We start from the raw sequence: 8,373 nt of genomic DNA on the forward strand, positions 1-8,373 counted from the left end.
AAAAAATTCTATAAAGAGAAACTAAAAAATTTTCAAACAAAATCATAAATATTAAACAAATTGAAAAATGTACTATCCAAGTTACATGCAATATAAAAATGTATGATATCAATTGAAGGCCAAGTTTTTATTGATCACTTGGAATATTTACCCAACAAATGGGAAACTTTGATTGAAAAAATGACGTTTTATGCATAGGAGTCACTAAACATTCATAATAATTATTTTCGAGGAAAAACAAGCTGATGAAGCAAAAGTTATAAAGAAAGTTACGTGCAGTACTAAAATTAATTATATCCATTCGAGGCCAAGTATTTATCAGTAATTCTAAATATAATCTCCAGCAACAAATAAGTGTTGAGAATCCTCATCGGGCTCAGAACGTTTCATTGAAATTACTAAAAAATTAATAGAAATAAAAAATTGCAGAATCTTCCTTTTGAATAATAACAACGATGGCAACCTTTTTTTTAACCAGAACATATGAAAATCGGTAAAAACTCACATGAAAGTCATTCGTTACTTCAAGAAGGTACAGACTTTGAAAAATCGATTCCCCTCCAACTTTCAGGATCGCCTGGTGTTATTCACAACATTCAACTTCGATTGGATCGGTACAAATTATGTTCAAATACGTCTTAAACGTACTTGTCCAGCCCATCACTTTTTATTCGAATTGCTCATTCCAAAAAAAAATCAGGGCTCTTCTATGATCACAAATATAATAAAATTTATAGAAATAAAAAGAACATCTCCAAGTAATTTGAACTTGACTGTTCTCAAGTTCGTATTGCAATAATAGCAATTTCCACTTCACATTCCCTTCAGTGAACACATACCATTCGGTAGGAACCAATGAAAATGATAAATAATAAGTCTCATTACAAGAAATTTTTGAATCTACTCAGCATTGTAATGTTTCTTTTTTCGATAGTCACGCACACATTTTGATAAATATCACGAGTCAAGTATGACACGCGCGATTCCTGGAATTCCTGGAGAAAAATGATTCTGTTGTGAATGATAAGTCCATATAATATAAATAGATTGATCAATTTCGTCTTTGATTTTAGTTTCATTTCAACAAGAGCGATTCCTGTAATTCGAAGGAAAATTATTTTTTCGGCAATTACTGCTCCTTAATATTAACATATGGATTAACTTCGTTTTTGATTTTTTTTTGGAATGAGCAATTCGAGTCAAAAATTATGGGCTGGACAAGTACGTTTACGACGTATTTGAACATAAATTGTACCGATCCAATCGAAGTTGAATGTTGTGAATAATACCAGGGGATCCTCAAAATCGGAAGGGAATCGATTTTTCAAAGTCTGTACCTTCTTGAAGTAACGAATGTCTTTCATGTGAGTTTTTATCGATTTTCATATGTTCTGGTTAAAAAAAAAGGTTGCCATCGTTCTTATTATTCAAAAGGAAGATTCTGCAATTTTTTATTTCTATTAATTTTTTAGTAATTTCAATGAAACGTTCTGAGCCCGATGAGGATTCTCAACACTTATTTGTTGCTGGAGATTATATTTCGAATTACTGATAAATACTTGGCCTCGAATGGATATAATCAATTTTAGTACTGCACGTAACTTTCTTTATAACTTTTGCTTCATCAGCTTGTTCTTCCTCGAAAATAATTATTATGAATTATTAGTGACTCCTATGCATAAAACGTCATTTTTTCAATCAAAGTTTCCGATTTGTTGGGTAAATATTCCAAATGATCAATAAAAACTTGGCCTTCAATTGATATTATACATTTTTATATTGCATGTAACTTGGATAGTACATTTTTCAATTTATTTAATATTTATGATTTTGTTTGAAAATTTTTTAGTTTTTCTTTATAGAATTTTTTTCGATTGTTTTTAATTTTTGTTGAATTTTTTGAACTTTTCAATTTTTCGTTTTTTGTTTCCATAGAATTGTTTTCCTGGATTTGAATATTTTTTCTATGTCATCCAGAAACAAGGGACCATCAATGTCCCTGTGACGGCTATAGAATTTAAGTTCCAATTTTCATGTGTTATTTTGTTAGTATGTTTTTTAAGATTATTATTTTGTTTGAGCATTTTCAAAGATTTTAAACACTCACGATAATGATATGATACTGTGAACTATTTCCCGCACCACCGCAGGGGTAGAGTTCCAGGCGCGTTCTTTTTACGTCACTTTATGTCCATTAGAAACCCAAGTACATGGGGAAATTCATGTTGGTGGTAGGAATATGATTTTCGGCTCTTAAGGAAGTTGAGGCATTAGAATGAAAATGATGTCGTTGCTTTCAACCCGATTGAATCTTATAAAGGGAAGTGTAAAAAAAAATTAATTAAATTTTCAGACATGTTAGAAGCGTCGTTGCTGAGAAAAATCAATAACAATTTGGGCCAAATAAAATGTAATCTTATGGAAGTTAAGAAACATTCAGTAATATCTCCGTTAAAAATGATACTAAAAATATAAAATATTTTGGGCAACATAAGCAAGACTTGCTGAATAATGTCAATTTTTTCAGATTTATTAGGAGATTTTCTGAGATTATATTAATAATAATCTGTTTCCCGTGCAGTTTTTGGAGGCTAGGATCGTCACCGTTCGTGTTTTCGACTGAGCTTTCACCAGTTTTTCGTCTTTTTTCCCCCAACTTTTCTTTAAAGTAATATTGCCGAACTGTAAACTGGCCTAACTTTTGAAAGGTACAGATCATAACTTTTGGGTAAAAAGAATGACTGTACAGCCTCAACTTCCTTAACGTCGGATTCCGAGAAAATACCCTATTTTTCGTCAAAATTGTACTGAAAATATTTCGTCACAAGTCTGTACTTGGACTTGAGCGATTTTTTCCCTTGTACTCTAATATGTTATGCTCGTTGGGGATCCGAGAGCACGGAGGAATGCGCGTTGGAGGCCGAGATATGATTTTCGGTTTATCACTGTGGTTTCGACGAAAAAAGACTTATTTTTCGTAAAATTTGATGTAAAAAATTATCGGCACAGATCTATCCCTAGACTTAAGCGATTTTTGACAGAAAATAAATAAAATTCAAAACAAATCGAACAGAATTGGCAATTTTAAGGTATTATATCGTAGGAATGAATATGCTGAATTATCTTTAAATACCTGGCCTCGAATTGATATCATAAGTTTAAATGCTCGATATAACTTAGATGGAAATTTCTTTCAATTGATTTGAAAAAAACTTTTTTTTATTTGTCGTTTTTTTATGGCTTATGTTTTATTTGATTTTTTTGACACTTTAAAAAATAATTACAGATTTGTATTTTTTTGATGTAATGTTTTTTCAGGATTTGTGAATTTTTTTTTAGACGTTTTGTTGAAATTGTTTACAGTTGGTTTAATAATTTTTTTATGAAATTGTTTTTCCACATTTTTCGTGATATGATCAGGAAACAAGGGACCATCAATGTACTTGTCCCAACCTTTTTTCCCTAGGGGAATTTTTGATATTCTGTATCAGATCTTTTTTCTCAAAAGTTCGGTAATCTTGTTTTTCGGATTACATTAAGCTGAGCTAACCATGCACAATCACGCTGGGTTAAAAAATAAATAAAAACTATATACTCTACGTTTAGAAAATTGAAAATTTTATAGAACCAATCTTTTAATTATTCACTTTGCTTTTAAATATTCACATACGATACAAAAGTACTCGTCGCATCCATATATTCTTGTATGTCCTTACTTATTTGTTTTGCAAAATTAAGAAAAACAATTGACTATTAGTAGGCAAGAAAAAGTTGTAATAGTAAAAAATTCTCTTTTATCTCATGTAACTTGCTGTTTATGAACTCAAGAACAAATATCAACAGAGTGTGGAATGCGAAATTGAAACATTGGTCGATTTATCGAGGAATACTATGTCATGTATGCTAGAATAAATTGAATTTTTGCAAATAATCTCGTTCTTATTGTTTTCAAATAATAAATCGAAAGCCGTATTTTGACAAATAATTATAGTCAACAATTTAAACCCTAGATATTTGTTTCGTGTGTCCAATGCTTGAAATTCAATTGAAAACTCTTATTAACGTTGAAAATACCGCGATAATCAGTATATTAGTGGATAAATCATTCACTAATACTGCCGGGTTTTAATGTATTTGAATATTTTTCACGGTTTAAAATAATTTTCATTGCGAAATTTGATAATTTTTGTTTACATTTTTCGTGGTATAATGCGAAAACGGGCGATCATCAATGTACTCCCTAACGGATGTAACGATTGGTCAAAAAAAGTACAATCCGCTAGGGCTTGTCCAAATTTTTTTTCTCCGAGGGAGGATTTTTGCGGCTTGATATCCAAGCTTTTTTCTGTGGTAGTTCTAAATTTTTAAACAAGGTTTTCGAAAGTTTTCCACTGTTTCTATTATGATAATCGAAAATAATTTATCCAATGATTTTCGTTAAGTTTTCTGCAACTTATAACAGTTTGATATTCTTCGAATGTTTGATGTTTCCTCATGTTTCCCTCATGATGATGGTGATGATGATGATGAAACACGATGATCCCCTCATGTTTCATCGATTCTGAATGTGTCCACAATTTTGTGGGATTAAAACTATTTTCCGTAACGTTTATGAATATTTTGTATTATTGAGGAATTTCCCCCCCTCATTTATGAATTTTATTTTCAATTTTTTGAATCAAATCGCTGTGAATAAAAAAGATATGAAAATTTTTCAATGAAACGAATTTTTTGATTGATTTTCCGTAAAATTTGACAGAAAGAGAGAGAGAAAAAATATATATAATGCTCACCAAGTCCACCAGGAAACTTCCAATGACTTTTTGAAGCATTCTTTTCTATTCACAGTATCATACCCAGAGATATCAAATTGATGTACACATGTCGATGTATAAAATTTTTAAACTCTGCATGTAGCGACTGAGTTCCAATCAGAGAAATGCAAAGTATTGAGTGTGTCAGGACCAACAGATTTGCTTATTTTTTAATATATATCTATTTTGAAAACATAAATTCTTATGCCAATCATAAATGGGCCACCCCTGACTTTTTGTACCATTTTGAATTGTTTATTATTTATGTATTACCATATTCTATAATTTTTTAATAATTTTCATAATTTTTATATACCCATATTCCATAATCAAAAATAGGAGCTCTGCAAAATCCAACCCTACGTCCGAGATTTCTCACGTGCAGGGCGGGCAACGTGTGCTTTTGCACACGGCTAACAGGGCTCTGGTCACACACACACACCCACACTCACACACTACACAAACATTCACACGTACACGCCTTTCGACAAACCGGGGACGTGAATGCTCGGGGACCCTATAAACGGGTCCTACCGAAAAGCGAATGTCCGGGGACTCCTATAAACGGAGTCGCCCGTAAGCGAGTGAAGGGGATCCCTATAAACGGGCTCTCCCCATGAATGAAGCCCGGTTTGTCACTACGGGAACCCACACTCACGCACACTCTACAGGGGGGAACACAGAACCCACAGGGAGAGGGGGGGGGACCTCAGGGGCCGCGCGTTGTCCCAGCGCGGTTCGTGGAGTCGCGACCACGAGGGACCTGTAGCACGATGGGACAGACAATTAATGGACATGCACAATAAAAACAATGACTTACCTCAGGTGGTAACCCCTTCTCAGGGGGAATCCACCCCGGGTTCCGATCGGGTGAAAGCCCCGGTGGCCACGGGCAGCGGCATGGATTCTGAGGGCCGCAACTTGTGCACGGAGACGAGGAGGACGAGACGAAAAAACGACACGAACAAGACGTTACTTAACTTACCGAGACGAAACAGGACGGACAGCGTATCTAGCGGGAGCAGCGCGGCAAGCTATGCTTCCGCCGTAGAGAACGCGCTACTGACGACGAAACAAACAGCCACAACGACAAGCAACAAACGAGACTTGACAGAACTGCTTCGGCTCATCCACGAGACGGCGACGAAAATGGCCGAAGCAGCAAACGTTCAGAAAAACATGAACATGACTGTCAAGACGGGAATCAAGACGATCCTCGAGACCGCGGACATTGCACTGCACATGCAGTCCGAAACGGCCTCCAAGGGACGTCTTGTAGACACTAACAAGACAGTGACGGGTACAAACAACAGCGAAGAGACGCCACGCACGAAACGGAAACGTTCGTCGAACGGATCCACGCCGGAGTCCTCCCAAAAGAGGCCTCCGACGATGGGACCGCCCACAGACTGGCAGACCGTTACGAACAAAAACAAGGACAAAACAAAAAAGAAAACGGACGCAAAGACCCGAGCTGACCGGAGCGGACCGGCCCCCCGGAAAAGGGGACTGGCTGTTCTGGTCAAACCGGGCACGAACACGACGTACTCCGACATAGTACGCAAGATACGGACGACGATCGACCCGAAGGAGAGTCACGTGCAGGTGACGACCCTGAGGAAGACGAAGAATGGACTGTGCCTGCTGAAACTTCAAGTTGACGCAGACAAACCTGACGGACGCGACGAATTTGGACGACAAATTCAAGACGCGATCGGGGAAGCGGGCAATGTCAGGGCTATGACCTCCAAGGTTCAACTGGAGATCATGGACCTGGACTGTGTGGCGACCCCGGACGACGTGACGGACGCGCTCAGGCGAGAGACCGGACGAGACGCGGACTTTCGGGTCCACATTTTCGGTCCGAACCGCGCTGAGCAGTACATGGCGGTCTGCGAACTCGATTCGCGGGAAGCCGATGCGCTGCTTCGGCGCGGCCGGATCGGAATTGGCTGGGTACATTGCCGCGTTCGGAAACGACTGACGGTGACGAAATGTTACAGGTGCCTGGGCTTCGGCCACGTTAAGGCCGAATGCAAAGGCAAAGACAGGACGAAATGCTGCCGCAAGTGCGGTGCATCCGGACACCTCGCGACGGACTGCAAGAACAAACCGGTCTGTCCACTGTGCTCCGAGGCCGGGCACAAGGACGTGGCGCACCTCGCCGGAACCGGCAGGTGTGCCGTGTTTCGGGCCGCGCTGGAGGAGTGCAGGAAGCAGGCCGGAAGACGGACAGAGTGATTCAGGGAAACCTGAACCGAAGTAGGACCGCAGACATGCTCCTACCACAGATAGCAGACGAACACGACGCGGACGTCCTGATCCTGTGTGAACCATACAGGAGAAGGACGACTCAGACGTACATTACGAACGAGACAGAGACCACAGCTATCTGGGTAAGGGGTGCCACCCAATCCCGAGTCTCTAACCGCGGTGTCGGGGACGATTACGTCTGGGCTAAAGTCGGCGCTGTCACTTACGTCAGCGTCTACTTGACACCCAACTGCACCGCGGCCGAGTTCGAGAGGAAGGTGGCACTACTAGAAGACGGTATCAGGGACCTGCCCGGGGACGTCGTCGTTGCGGGGGACCTCAACGCGAGGGCGATCGAGTGGGGAATGACGGAAACGAACAGACGCGGACGACTGCTGCTGGAGATGGCCGCAAGGCTGGACCTAGCGGTGGTCAATACGGGACATACGCCGACGTACAGACGACCGGGATTTGGAGACTCCATCCCGGACGTGACGCTGACGTCGGACGGTATCCTGTCACGGCTGAGGGGGTGGCGGGTGATCGAGGACTATACAGCCAGCGATCACCAGTACATCACCTTCGAAGTGGCAGGACGGACAGAAACGAGACGAACGAGAGCCCACCAACCCCCGCGGTGGAACCTTGACAGACTGGACGGACGAAAATTTTCTGAGGAGTTGATGGCAGCACCAGCTCCGATGACGAAAATTCCCCCCGAGCTAACTGGCCGGCAAAGGGCGGAGAGACTGACAGACGAGACGGCCAAACTAATAGGCGGCTTGTGCAACAGCACAATGCCGAAACGACGACAGACACAGAAAAGACGACCACAATACTGGTGGACGGACGAGATCGCCGAATTGCGCAGGATTTGCCTGGCAAATCGGCGACGAGTGACGAGGGCTGGGGGCGGACCCGAAAGGGAAAACCTCCAGGTCATATACAAAACAGCACGGAAGACGCTGACGAAGGCAATACGGGACAGCAAGACGCGATGCTGGAGGAAGCTTTGCGAGGAGGTGAACGAGGATCCCTGGGGAACCGGTTACAAGATTGTGACCGGCAAACTAGGGGCCCGAGTTCCACCAGAACTCAAAGACGCCGAAACAGCAGGACGGATTGTTGACGGATTGTTTCCGACGCACCCGATACGGACGAACGCGACGGACGACGCTGACGTGCCGGCGCCCCCCGTCTTTGTCGCTGAGGAGCTCACCAGAGCAACGAAGGCGATGAAGAGTGGTAAGGCGCCGGGACCAGACGGAGTACCGGCTGAGATCCTCCGGCTCGTGGCTCGCCTACG

This window comes from Venturia canescens, chromosome 3, assembly GCF_019457755.1.
Source record: "Venturia canescens isolate UGA chromosome 3, ASM1945775v1, whole genome shotgun sequence".
Taxonomy (NCBI): domain Eukaryota; kingdom Metazoa; phylum Arthropoda; class Insecta; order Hymenoptera; family Ichneumonidae; genus Venturia; species Venturia canescens.